The sequence below is a fragment of the Gobio gobio genome (genome assembly GCF_949357685.1).
Source record: "Gobio gobio genome assembly, chromosome: 4".
Taxonomy (NCBI): Eukaryota; Metazoa; Chordata; class Actinopteri; order Cypriniformes; family Gobionidae; genus Gobio; species Gobio gobio.
The window spans coordinates 27,505,705-27,520,312 of NC_137100.1; the positions used below are offsets into that span (position 1 = coordinate 27,505,705).

General features: G+C 44.1%; 1 protein-coding gene across 4 annotated transcripts in view; it reads left to right on the forward strand.

Moving 5' to 3' along the window:
* Window positions 1–5,135: 5,135 nt before the first annotated feature.
* The window catches only part of mef2cb (myocyte enhancer factor 2cb), a 92,048-nt gene continuing 82,575 nt past the window's right edge, over window positions 5,136–14,608 (forward strand). For all 4 annotated transcript variants that reach the window (XM_079815038.1, XM_079815042.1, XM_079815040.1 and 1 more), the window contains exon 1: window positions 5,136–5,352. The gene's annotated coding sequence lies outside the window, so the exon portion shown is untranslated. The remainder of the gene's footprint in view (window positions 5,353–14,608) is intronic.

Sequence of the window (14,608 nt, forward strand, 5' to 3'; positions counted from 1 at the left end):
TTAGCAAAGTAAGAACTAATACTACAACTAAGAAACAAATGTGTACAAAGTTGCACAAGTCAGTATTAGTCTAAAAATGCGTGTTAAACTCACAGCACATGCAGTGATGAAGAGCAGCATTCTGAAACGCTCTGAGACGCCAGTCATGACTTGCTTGCGTGAACAGTGCGCTTTGCTTAACTATTTTGTTTCGAATTTTTCGTTTAAAAGTATACATTTCAAGCTTTCTATACACATATTTCTCATGTCTGTGAGGCAAGACATGAGATCCAGGCAATTGGCTGATGAAGCCATGATTAAAATTAAGATACAATTTATACAAAACGACATTCGTTTTAAAGAAAGGCTTTCTACAAAACAAAACTTAATGAAGTGGTCAAAATCATTTCTGACTCACTTGCATCTTTGCACTTTTCATAATCAATATAGCCTAGATGAAATTTAAAAATAACATTATAATATTTAAACATAAATATGAAACAAAATACATTGTTTAATGGCTACAACAAGTTTAGTAGGCTACAGTACAGATAAATGTCATGTCTGAGCGGGATTTGAGCGAACGTCATTTTACCGGTGGACGATTCTAAGTGGAGCGCACTGACAAAGAGCGGATTATTGAGCTGAGCGTCACACCGGTCCGCTTCGCTCATTACAGGCTCATTCTCGTCAGAACGCCCACGTATTAAAAAATGGTTGGGTTTAAATCGGGCTCGGGCTCGGGCTCATAATTACAGTTAATGTGCTAATACAGACGTTAAGGATGTTTGGGAAACACTGGTGTAGACGCTCATGTGGTCGAATGCGTTTAAGGAGCCACAAAAGACCGCCTACTGACATAACATTAAACATTACGGGAAGCGCGCTAGCCAGGCGGGATTTAAACTTTGTCGGCTGAAGACCCAAATTTGGTTTGAAGATGAAAAACATATCAAGTACAATGTTCTCGCAACATTCCTGATTTCTAAAACACACTCACGTTCTCCATGGTCTTGCGGCTGTCAGAGCAAAAATGAAAGGTGTCTCCGTGTGCTTTTCCGTCATCTACGGTGCGTTCATATGTAAATTACGTGAGCTTATTCCGTCCATTAGATTGAAAGATCTGAATAAAAGGCCATACATTTACTTGCCCATAGACCCTCCCCTCGAAGAAATCAGGACAGAAATGGTCGAATATGGACAAAAGAGACGGATTAAAACACCAGGTGTAAACGGGAATGTGTCTCCCTCATCTATTTGTGATCCGATCAACCAAAACGCATATTAATACCAGGTGTAAACCGGGCCTAAAACCAATCTAACTTATAACAAAGAACCCGCAGCTGCCAAAACACATTTTACATACTATTGTTTCTCATGCATTTGCGATTGTTGTTTGAAATATTTTTACTGTGAAGCTGATAGAGAACTATAATTGTCCAATTAATTCTAATTATTAAGAGCAACACATTTGAGCACCATTTCGTTTCATAAATATTCAGAAGGAAGCAGTTGACAAATATAGTTTGGTATATGGTATAGCATATTCTTCTAGTGATCCAGTGTCGAACCCAGCAAGGTTCTTTATATAAATGTAAGCCTGTGAAGTAAAATGGTTCTTGAATACTTTTCCATGCTTATCCAAAGTATTCTATTTGAAAGCATACTCAGATAACCCATTGTTCCCCTTAGTAGATTGGAGAGCTGTTCATGCAGCAGCAGGGTGGTTGTCATCATAGAGGGTCTCCATGCAAGCTAGTGGCTGTGTCTGTGGCAACCAGAGTGGTAATAGAGGAAAAATAAGTTGAGGCACCAGCCGTAATCCTGTGTTCAGAAGATCCAGATGGCTAACCTTTCAGTCAAAATATTGTTTTTGGAAAGAGGTGTGCAGACTCCTACCTCTCTCTCTCCCTCTCTCTGTCTAGAGCTCTCGCCTTCTACAACCCCCCAATCCCTCCTCCTTTCTTTCTCTGTACTTCATCAGATCTATTCAGACTCAGAGTTCATCAGAACGTTCTAGAATGGAACATGAAATCATGTGATGTTCTTAGCGTGCTTACCTTGCACATGAGTGTGTGTGTGTGAGTGTAAATGAATGGATGGATATGCGTGTTAAACGTGGGCTCCCCTCAGTCTCCTGGGCAGGACACACACAGAGCGACCTTGTGTTAAGGAGAGGGCTGACTCGAACCTGCCCACGCCACTCAGTACCGTTGATATAGGGACCACCGGTGGAATTTCCAACACAAAAACACAGTTGCTGTGAGTTAGTGGAGAAGTACGCAACATATGTTATGGCATATTTGGATTGGGATATTCAAAATAATTGAATGGCCTAAAGATTGTAACTAATTAGCCCAGAGAGCACAGAGCGAATCCAGCTGGAAACAGTTGAAACTTTTTAAAGAATTAAATATTATTTTAAATTTGCTTTGTTCATAATACTTGTATCAAAGACACAAAAAATACAAATTACATGAAATATCAAACTTAAAAATACTTTATAGCATAAAAATATATAATTATACACAACCTCTTCTAAAACTCTTCTGTTTTCTGCAGAACACAATAGAAGAGATTTTGAATAGTGTTGGTAACAAAACAGCTGTGGACAGAACGAATAGAAAGAAAGAAGAAAAAAAATATTGTTCAAAATGTCTTCTTTCATCTTCCAGAGAATAAGGAGAGTCATACAGTTTTGGACCATCATGAGGATGCTGTCAATGCTGGAATTATTATTTATATTTTATTATAACTTTTAAATGTATGCACATTTTTTTATATTTGAAATATAAATATATAGTAATTTGTATTATAGTTTTTTTTTTTTTTTAAATGCTGCTGCTATTTTGTTGCTTTCATTAACTGTGCTGCTATACAAACAAATCACATAAACATAAATCTGTCAGTAGATCCATCAAGATAATTACTGTTAATGTGCTGTCAATGACTAAACTAAAATTGTAATTGCACTGAAGGCTAAAAGAAAACACGGCACACTGCCTCAAGAAAGATGCCGTTTTGAGCTTCCTGTTAGTCCACTGTCACCTTTAAGATAACAGAAAACACAGTGCAAAGTATAGACATACTTCCCACACTAAAATATACACATAAAAAAAGTTGAACAAATCCTACTCTTATCCTCTGTCTCTTTCTCCCTCACACACACACTTGGGTCCAGTCAGCGTGCCTCATGGGGGGAGCCGTGCTGGCTCCTGTGGTTGATGGTTGGGGCGTCTCTGCTGCTGTGCATTGCCACACTGGTCCTCTTTCCTCTTGAGCCGCACAGACAGCCAGACTCCTGCATGCTGCTGCTGCTGCTGTTGCTGCCGCTGGAACACACAGCTTGTGTCCAGCATTGAGCGCTCTAACATGGCCAGAAAAGACAGAGACATTCCAGCTTGTTAGACATTCCCATTCGTTTATTAAATATAGGAAATAACTGTCTGTGAGTAATTTAGTGGAGAGAAGAGAGACAGCAAAGAAGGAGAAAGCGAGAAAGGTGTGCTGACTCAGAAATGCAGTTTTCCAGGTTGTCGCTCTGGATGCTGAATGAAGCTTGGAATTGTAACTAAGTTATGATAAGTGGGGAGGGCCAATAATAAATGCAATTACAAACAAATTATGCTTTTGTTACTGAGTGCTCTGTACAGTAAGGGATAATTATGTATTTTTCCCCCCTTAACAGTTTCCTCCTCCCTTGTGAATTGACCTCGGCTACATCCTGTTGCAGTGTTTTTACAGTAAGCACTGCTTTTTGTCGTATTTTTGTGCCCCGTTCCAATGAAATCCCCATTATGCTATTGTAACATTAGATATGTGCGATGAACTCATTCCTTCTTACCAAAACACATTCCCGTTAAATGTCAGATATCCCCAGGATATTGTAAACAGGGTCAATACAAATGTGATGTCACTGAGAGAATGGAATTCCGTGAAACCGAGGGAATACACTTTTGAAGCGGTAAATGCTTGTATTCCCTGTACTTGCGCTATTCCAGGTTAAAATACCATTCATAATTGGATTGGTATGAATATGTCTTGAAAATCCACATTTGTGTCACTGTCAGTATAATGTCTTATCGTGTGAATTTAAACTGTAGATAAATAATGGCAATCAATGACCGTAATCACTGCTTTTATTCCACACTCTCATGATGTTTTTATATTTAAAAGATTAGGATAGGATATTATAGGACAGAACAGGACAGGACAGATTAGGATAGGACAGGGTAGGATAGGATAGGATAGGATAGGATAGGATAGGATAGGATAGGATAGGATAGGATAGGATAGGATAGGATAGGATAGGATAGGATAGGATATAGGATATAGGATATGGGATGGGATGGGATGAGATGGGATGGGATGGATGGATGGATGGATGGATGGATGGATGGATGGATGGATGGATGGATGGATGGGATGGGATGGGATGGGATAGGATAGGAAATTATAGGACAGGAAAGGAAAGGAAAGGAAAGGAAAGGAAAGGAAAGGAAAGGAAAGGAAAGGAAAGGAAAGGAAAGGAAAGGAAAGGAAAGGAAAGGAAAGGAAAGGAAAGGAAAGGAAAGGAAAGGAAAGGAAAGGAAAGGGACGGGAAGGGACGGGACAGGACAGGACAGGACAGGACAGGACAGGACAGGACAGGACAGGATAGGATAGGACAGGATAGGATATAGGAAATAGGATAGGATAGGATAGGATAGGATAGGATAGGATAGGATAGGATAGGATAGGATAGGATAGGATATAGGATAGGATAGGATAGGATAGGATAGGATAGGATAGGATAGGATAGGATAGGATAGGATAGGATAGGATAGGATAGGATAGGATAGGATAGGATAGGATAGGATAGGATATGAAAGACAGACAATCAGACAGACAGACAGACAGACAGACAGGCAAGGCATGTCCCATTTTGTTTGATGTTGTTGATGACAGTTGTGACAGCAATTCCAGCAATGACAAAGGTCTGAGCGTATTTGATATCTCAAGCCTAAATTTACCTCTGAGCCTGGAGAGATGGGAACAGGTGGAGATCAGGCACTGCCAAATACTTGTGCCACAAATCTTATGGGTCACTTTTTCATGGGGGTGTGTGTTTAGGGACCAAGTGTCTAATTTCTGTGTGTATGCATAGCACCCTTTTCAGATCCAAGAGAGTTTGCTGGGCAACACAACCCACATCAGGGTTTCTGTTCAAAGCCAGCTGGTCTGGCTTTATTAATGCAGGGCATTTCTTTTGTGTTCAATCTTTTATTATTATTATTATTAATTTTATAAAAAATTTTGTAACCATTTGATTAACCTGGCCCACAGCTGGAGCTGCAGGGTGTGACTTCCTGGGGAAGCACAAGATCGGCACCGGTGAGTTTTTCCTCTCCAAGCTCTTCCCTTCCTCTTTCCCCTCTTGTGATGAGCTGAAAAAATGTGTCTGTGGAAAAATCGAGAACTGCACAGTGGCCGAGCATAGTATGTTGTAGGGAAAGGTTTTTCCATTTGTCCTTCTGTGAGGGGATTTCAGTTCAAACAGTGAGAGCTGTGAAGTTTGGGGGGGTCTGAAACATCTCAGGTGAAAAAAGTTACTAATAATCCACATAACAATTTGTACGAATTTCTATAATTAATCTACAGCTGAAATTATCACAGCCACATGGACTGTCTAATCCTGAGATTATTTGGTGCTTTTATGTTGTTCTAATTCCTCAACGTCAGACTAAATTATTACTCCTGTTCAGAGTAATTGAATCCAACAACTATTTGCTTGGTTTGAAATGAAGCATGGGGGAAACCTCCTAGTCTCAGAACAGTGTTGATTCTTCTCACTTGTGAGCTACCTGCCACAACAGAATCAATATCAATTTGTATCACTCTGGCCTTAGTACAAGTTTGACATTGCTAGTTTAAGATTTAAATAACAGGGGAATTGGTGAGCTTACATTAGCAGAAGCGGTCTGAACAGTTTGACAAGTTTGCACATGAAAATCTGTGGGAAGTGCTTAAAATGAAAGAAAACATAAATATTTCATAATTCTGAGATATACAGAAAATGTAAAGAAAAATGTTATCACATACAGTATAATAAAAACGAATGCCTGTATTATTTTGAAAACTATATGTTGCAAAGACGAGAAGATGTGATGGATGTATTTTTTTTTTTTCAAAAATAATATTTTTCGTTCATATATTACAGTTTTAGACAACAATATAAGCTTAGTTTTAGTTTTAACATCAATTAAATCCTTTATACATATATATATATATATATATATATATATATATATATATATATATATATATATATATATATATATATATATATATATATATATATATATATATATATATATATATATATATATATATATACACTCTTTAAAAAATGTTGGGTTAAAAACAACCCAAGTTGGGTTGAAAATGGACTAAACCAGCATTTGGGTTGTTTTAACCCAGTGAATGGGTCATTTTAACCCAGCAGTTGGGTAAAATGTTTGCTTAAAACAACCCAATCGCTGGGTTAAAAAAAACAATTGCTGGGTTAGTCCATTTTCAACCCAAGTTGGGGTTGTTTTTAACCCAGCATTTTTTAGAGTGTATATATATATACAGTATAAAAACCATTACGTCTATGGAGAGTCCCCACAAAGATAGTAAACCAGACTGTTTATATATACACACACCCACACACACACACACCGACACACATATATAAAATGTACGTGTATTGTTGAAAAAGTATTATAGGTTTATACTTTATGTATTTATATACTATATATAAGACTCAACAATATACGATTGACATCAGCTTAGTCCTTTGAGAATAAAATCGGTATCTGCTTCCTCCTCTATAGTTTATTTGCATTCTGAGAACAATATTTCTGAGGCAGCATATTTTTTTAAGAAAGCATCACTTACAAGCTTTCTGCCATCTAATCCCTCTCTTCCTGGGTGTTCAGGGTGTGACATTCTTCACCCCCCACCAACCCACCCCATGGAGACACAGGCAAGGCAGCTCTGACCCAGTTTACCAAAGCTCCCATGTTTGTCATTTGAAAAACTTTCTCGCTACCAAAATAAATAAATAAATAAACATCTTTGATCTGAATTGTGGTTGGAAAAGAGCGTTGTTTTCTCGCAGCAAAGGTGGTGCACTTTGTAGAGGAGGCACCCTTTTCTTTTTGAACCCTTCTCTGTCTATTCGCCAGTGGCTATGTCAGGATTCGGTTTGTCTGCCTGTTTGTGTGTGTGTTTTCATGCACTAGTCCTCTTCTCCCAGCTCCCGCAGGCTCCCGTGTTAAATCTATAATATCTCCAAATTAACCAGAAATTACACATAAATATGGCAGTCAGCCTTGTTTGCTTTTCCTCGTATTTATCAGAGCATTTAAAAAACATAAGTGATCTGACTTTAGCTAAGAACTGAAGCCACTCTGCGTTAAGGGTGCGACAAAGACGGATCTGTTTGTGCATTAACTACGAAACATATACGGTGCTGAGAAATGAACCCCCCACATTTATTTATATTAATCACAGTTGGCACGCAGGCGTCGCAGTAGTTACCACCCTTATGTTGCATATTGCAGATCCAGATGCCATGTTCTTAGGTTACATGCTTCCATATTACTGTCTATTGAAGGAGTATTTCATATTTAAAACAAACGGTGTCATATTAAACAAATGGAAACAGTTTCATCTCATAGCGTTGAAAAAAAATGGAGAATAATCTTTGTCCTACTATAAACGCTCGCAGTGACGGCTTACTTTTTCTTTCTTCTCTCTCTTTTTCATAATCTAATTCCAATATTTCACACTGGAGCTGTAGTCTTGGCCCTCTGACGTTGCTCCTTTCTTTATTCTCTTTCTCTCTTTTTGCTCATCCACCCCTTGCCCCTTGGAGAGGGTGGCATCGGCGCAGCGCTCCGCTCAGCTTCTCCGTGGGTCTTACATGTCGGATGGGGCCCGTCTGAATCTACAAAACACGAGTGCTTCACCGCCTTTTGATCTCAGGCTAATCTCTGTTGCCTGCCTCCAGTCTCATCTTGTTTGAATAAGAATGAGTCTGGGGTGCTATTGCAGGCACAAAGAGGTTTAGGCGGCATTCGTTCAGCAGAGCAACGCTGCGCCGGTATGTGTACACCCAGAATCACTCCGCAAGACTCAGCGCTGCTTCCGTATTCTCCAGTGTGAAGCTTCTGCGAGTGTGTGTGCGTGAGGCTGGTTTTCTGACTTGTTAAAAACCTCTGACATCTCATTTTGTCTGAGTAGTAAATTAGTGAATTTCTCTGTAAATATAATGAGAATTTGAGATCCAAATATGACTTATCTAAAGTCTCACATTGATGGAACCAATACCGTAACCATGTCTTGAACATTGGGGGACCAAAGTTTTTGTGTGTGTGTGTGTGTGGGAGGGGGAGATGTTATTGGTCTTTTTATTTAAATGAATTAAATAAAAGGATTAAGGGGGATTTACGGGAATAAAGAGAACTACATTTTAGAAACTAAAAGAAATGTAGTCATTAAGTAATCAATTTAAACTATTTTGCAAATAATATTTTATTTTAAAACAGAGGGTATGCACGTGACGTCACCATCGGCCGGAGTCGCTGCGGTTATGCCCACTGAGTGGCAAAAAGTGGCAGCATTGTTTTTCATTGTGAATGCGGCGAAAAACACACAAAACACATCTAAAAAGGGAAAGAGCTTTGAAGTTGACTGTACAAACACATTTGACAAGAAATCTGAGGTATTTTTACAGCCTGCCAAAAGCTACAGAAAAGCAAACAGTGAAACGAGGATTTGCAGTTATCATTTTGTCTCAATATGTTGAATTTATTGTTATATATTGTTGTAGTGTAAGCTCTTGTGGGTGTAGGAAGGAAGAAGACGGGGTCGGCGTACTGGGACTCGTGAGTACTCTCTTTTATTCTTGTTGCTCAATAAACAAACAGTGTGCACATCGCACAACATAAACTTCAATATAAACTCTCTTTTTTCGTATCACTCGTCGGTTTGGGCAGTTCCTCTCTGCGTGCAGTCGTCCCTCGAGTCCCAGTCGTGCGTGTCTCTCTCTCCCTCTCTCTCGTCCCGGAGCGGCTTTTATGCGGTCTCTCCACGCCAATTACTGCAATGAGACACAGGTGTTTGTGATCTGCACTTGACCTACTTACTCACCGCTCGGTTCCGCCCTCTCTCTCCCGCTGCAGACCTCGCGAAACCACGGCCCCTCCGCCACATACCCCCACCACCCGACTCAGGCCGGGGAGCCATCCGGCCTGCAGCCCCCATGGAGAGGAAGTCAGCCACCGCCATCTGTGCACCCGGCCTGTGGATCACCTTGAACTTAAAAGGCTGTAAAGCTAGATACCAACGGGTGATCCGTGCGTTGGTATCCTTCATGCGGTGGAGCCACTGCAAGGGCTGAACAGAGGGTGAACTCCCGTCCCAGGAGGTAATAACGAAGGGTGAGAACGGCCCACTTGATGGCCAAACATTCCTTCTCTATGGTGCTGTACATAGTCTCTCTCTTAGAGAGCTTACAACTAATGTACAGCACCGGCCGCTCTTCACCCTCCACCTCCTGGGACAGGACCGCGCCCAGCCCCCTGTCCGAGGCGTCAGTCTGCAGAGAAAATGGGAGAGAAAAGTTAGGAGCCTGAAGGAGCGGCCCACCACACAGAGCAGCCTTTATCTGGGTGAAGGCCTGCTGGCACCGCTCCGTCCACTGAACCGTATCTGGTACCTCTTTTTTAGTCAGATCAGTCAGCGGGCTAGCGAGGTCCGAATAATTAGGCACAAACCTTCTATAATATCATCTATAATAATAAATCTTCTATAATAATAAATCCTAGCCCCAGGAACTGTCTGACCTCCTTTTTGGTCTTAGGTCTTGGACAGGTCGCAACTGCTGCGGTCTTATCAATTTGGGGACGCACCTGACCATGACCTAAGTGGAAGCCCAGATACCTTACCTCCACCCGCCCAACCGCACACTTCTTTGGGTTGGCCGTGAGCCCCGCCCTTCTCAGCGACTTCAGGACAGCACGCAGGTGCTGCATATGCCGCTGCCAGTCTGCGCTGTAGATGATGATGTCATCGAGATAGGCAGCGGCATACGCAGCATGCGGCCGGAGAATTCTGTCCATCAGACCCTTGAAGGTGGCGGGAGCCCCGAACAAGCCGAAAGGAAGGGTGACAAATTGGTGCAATCCAAACGGCGTGGTGAAGGCGGTTTTTTCTTTAGTCATTGGAGACAAGGGGATCTGCCAATAACCCTTAGTTAAGTCCAGTGTCGAGTAAAATCGAGCGGTCCCTAGCCGATCAAGCAGTTCGTCAACCCTTGGCATTGGATACGCATCAAACTTCGACACCGCGTTTACCTTTCGGTAGTCCACACAGAACCGGACCGTAACCTAGCCCCTCTGTTGTACAGCTGTTTTTGTCTGTCCTGAGCCTGTAACAAATTCTCCATTGATAGCCGTCCCAAAGTGTGGAGTTTTGTTCTCAGGTCCGGGACATACTGAATTTCATTTTTACTCGCTGACGGTCCGTCCTCCCAAGTCTCCCTAAGGACATCCAGCACCCCCCGAGGCTGGCGCCCATAGAGAAGCTCAAAGGGGGAAAACCCCATGGAGGCTTGCGGGACCTCGCAAACAGCAAACAACAGAGGTTCTAGCCACTTATCCCAATTTTTGGCGTCCTCGTGAACAAACTTCCGAATCATGGTTTTCAACGTGCGATTAAAACGTTCCACCAGCCCGTCTGTTTTTGGGTGATAGACGCTGGTGCGAACGGATTTAATGCCCAACAACTCGTAAAGTTTGCGGACCGTCCGTGACATGAACGCCGTGCCTTGATCGGTGAGAATCTCTTTCGGGATTCCCACCCGGGAGATTAAAGAAAACTGCTTCCGTGTATCGCGTTGCATAATCCACTAGGACTAATGCAAAGCGATGCCCCCGTGCTGACCGTTCTAATGGCCCGATGAGGTCCATACCAATTCGTTCGAAGGGGACCTGCATCAGTGGAAGTGGGCACAATGGTGCTTTTGGGGTGGCCGGTGGATTCACCAACTGACATTCACGACACGACGCACACCACTTGCGTACATTCTCGTGAATGCCCGGCCAGAAGAACCGGGCCATGAGACGGTTTAATGTAGCTGCCTGCCCTAAATGCCCGGCCATCGGGTTAGAATGAGCCGCCTGGAAAAGCATTTCCCGGCGGCTTTTAGGAATTAATAACTGGGTTGTATCCTGCTTTGACTGGGTGTCTTGGGTCACCCGATACAACCTATCTTTTATAATCGCAAAATACGGAAAGGAGAGTGGTTGTCCAGGATGGAGGAGGTGGCCGTCGATGGAACGGACCTGACTAAACGCATTTTTGAGCGTGTCATCCTGGGACTGTTCCAGGGGAAAGTCCTCGCGGTCTGTGAGCACCGGTGTCTCCAGCTCCCTCGTTTCCCCTAAAACCGCCGCCAGAGGTCCCGGTTCCGCCCATCTGAGCAACCGCCAACTTCCTTTCCGAGCGTTTTCCCCAAGAAGCATCTGCGCATAAATGTCCCAATAAATTGTTAAATGCTGGCCAATTGGTTCCCAGAATTAGCGGATGCCGGAGGTGCGGGTTAACTGCAACCTCCACACTATGCGTTTGCCCCCTAAACTGAATGGAGACGGGCACCAACGGATAGTTCACCACTTCCCCGTGCACACACCTCACCGTAACCACACGGCTGTTACCCAATGCCATAGGCTGAATCAGGCTTTGGTGAATAGAGGTCTGGTTACAACCGGATTCCACCAAGGCCTGATAAGTACCCCCCTTGATACTCACAGGTATAAGGTACAGTCCAGCTTGATCGAGGGCGGCTTGCGGAGCGTCGGGGACCCGGACCAGCGTTCCGACCTCCATGACCGGACAGCGGTCAATAAAATGGCCCGGATCCCCGCAGCGCCAACAAGCCGGCCCAGACCTTCCCGCTGCCCTAGTGGCCGGAAGTAGGTCAGCAGGTTGCTGTGGAGAGAGCGCGGTGGCAGAGGAAGACAGGTAAGGATCCGGCAGCACAGCGCCTCCCCTCGGCGCCTGCCGGGGAGGTGCAGGTGGGTCACTGGCTCCGCCCATCCTCCATCGTGGGGCCGGCCTGGGTGTCAAGCCGCCGCGGGACCTAAGGAAGGGGACAGGCTTGGAGACAGAGGGGGCGGGGAAAGAAGAGGGTAGAGAGAGAGAGAGAGAACCCCGTGGCACGCCACCATCTGATCCTCCGCCAACTGGATGGCCTTGCTCAGCGACGTCGGGCGGTGGCACTGGACCCACTGCGCGGTCTTTCGAGGAAGCTGTGTGACGAACTGCTCCAGTACCACACGATCGATAATGACCTCGACGTCGCTTCCGTCGGCCATCAGCTACTTGCGGCAGGAGTCCCGGAGCTGGTGCGCATAGGCGAAGGGTCGGCCGGAGTCATCCAGGGTCAGGCTGCGGAACCGCTGCCGATGTTGTTCTGGGCTCCGGCCAACCCGCTGTAAAATCGCGCGCTTGAGATCGTCGTAAGCCAGGAGATTCTGGACTGGCAGCTGGTGGGCGGCTACCTGCGCCTCCCCAGACAACAGCGGCAGGAGCCGCATCGGCCAGTCCGCCTTGGGCCATCCCCGGGACTTGGCGGACCTCTCGAAGAGGTCGAGGAATGCCTCCGGATCATCCTCCGGGTCCATCTTCGAGAGGTGCAGGGCGGCAGCCGAGTCGGTGGTGTGAGGGGGGACGGCCCGAATCTCCCGGCCAATCCAGCTCCGGAACAGCTCCCGGTCTTCATGCTGGGCGTGAAGGAGAGCTTCGAAGTGCTTCTGTTGCTCCTCCCTCACCACCAGCAGGTTTTGGTGTTGCTCCTGGTGAAGACCGGCGAGCGAGGTGACGAGGTCCGCAAGCGGCGTCTTTGGCGGGGTCTGCATGGCGGCGGCGATCTTCTCCCTTCCCGGGTTTCGGCACCAGTGTAGTGTAAGCTCTTGTGGGTGTAGGAAGGAAGAAGACGGGGTCGGCGTACTGGGACTTGTGAGTACTCTCTTTTATTCTTGTTGCTCAATAAACAAACAGTGTGCACATCGCACAACATAAACTTCAATATAAACTCTCTTTTTTCGTATCACTCGTCGATTTGGGCAGTTCCTCTCTGCGTGCAGTCGTCCCTCGAGTCCCAGTCGTGCGTGTCTCTCTCTCCCTCTCTCTCGTCCCGGAGCGGCTTTTATGCGGTCTCTCCACGCCAATTACTGCAATGAGACACAGGTGTTTGTGATCTGCACTTGACCTACTTACTCACCGCTCGGTTCCGCCCTCTCTCTCCCGCTGCAGACCTCGCAAAACCATGCCCCCTCCGCCACAATTGTATTGACAACTCATCAATTAAATATTTAAATATTTACCATCTACATGATTGGATGTTTTTTTTTAAATAAATACCGACAAAAGCTATACAAGTTTTAGGGCTGGACGATATGGAGCTATATATAACATTGATATAAGTAATCACCTGTATTTAAACTAAATGTTGGACTCAATAGTGTTCCTTACAACTATAAATGTGCATATATGAAACCTATATGCAGTTTATATGCACATATATGTGCATATATACAGCATATATGCACATATATGATAATATATATGCTGCATATATGCGTATATATGCCGCATATATGCGTATACTCACCTAAAGGATTATTAGGAACACCATACTATACTGTGTTTGACCCCCTTTCACCTTCAGAACTGCCTTAATTCTGCGTGGCATTGATTCAACAAGGTGTTGAAAGCATTCTTTAGAAATCTTGGCCCATCTTGGAGATGGATCCATGTTCTCATTCTGTTTATGCCAAATTCTGACTCTGCCATCTGAATGTCTCAACAGAAATCGAGACTCATCAGACCAGGCAACATTTTTCCAGTCTTCAACTCTCCAATTTTGGTGAGCTGGTGCAAATTGCAGCCTCTTTTTCCTATTTGTAGTGGAGATGAGTGGTACCCGGTGGGGTCTTCTGCTGTTGTAGCCCATCCGCCTCAAGGTTGTGCATGTTGTGGCTTCACAAATTCTTTGCTGCATACCTCGGTTGTAACGAGTGGTTATTTCAGTCAAAGTTGCTCTTCTATCAGCTTGAATCAGTCGGCCCATTCTCCTCTGACCTCTAGCATCAACAAGGCATTTTCGCCCACAGGACTGCCGCATACTGGATGTTTTTCCCTTTTCACACCATTCTTTGTAAACCCTAGAAATGGTTGTGCATGAAAATCCCAGTAACTGAGAAGATTGTGAAATACTCAGACCGGCCCGTCTGGCACCAACATCCATGCAACGCTCAAAATTGCTTAAATCACCTTTCTTTCCCATTCTGACATTCAGTTTGGAGTTCAGGAGATTGTCTTGACCAGGACCACACCCCTAAATGCATTGAAGCAACTGCCATGTGATTGGTTGATTAGATAATTGCATTAATGAGAAATTGAACAGGTGTTCCTAATAATCCTTTAGGTGAGTGTATGCCACATATAGGCAAAACTGAGGTGCATATATGTGCATTTACAGGCCATATAGGTCTCCTGTATTGCTTCTTTATATCCACATATAAGCCCTATACAT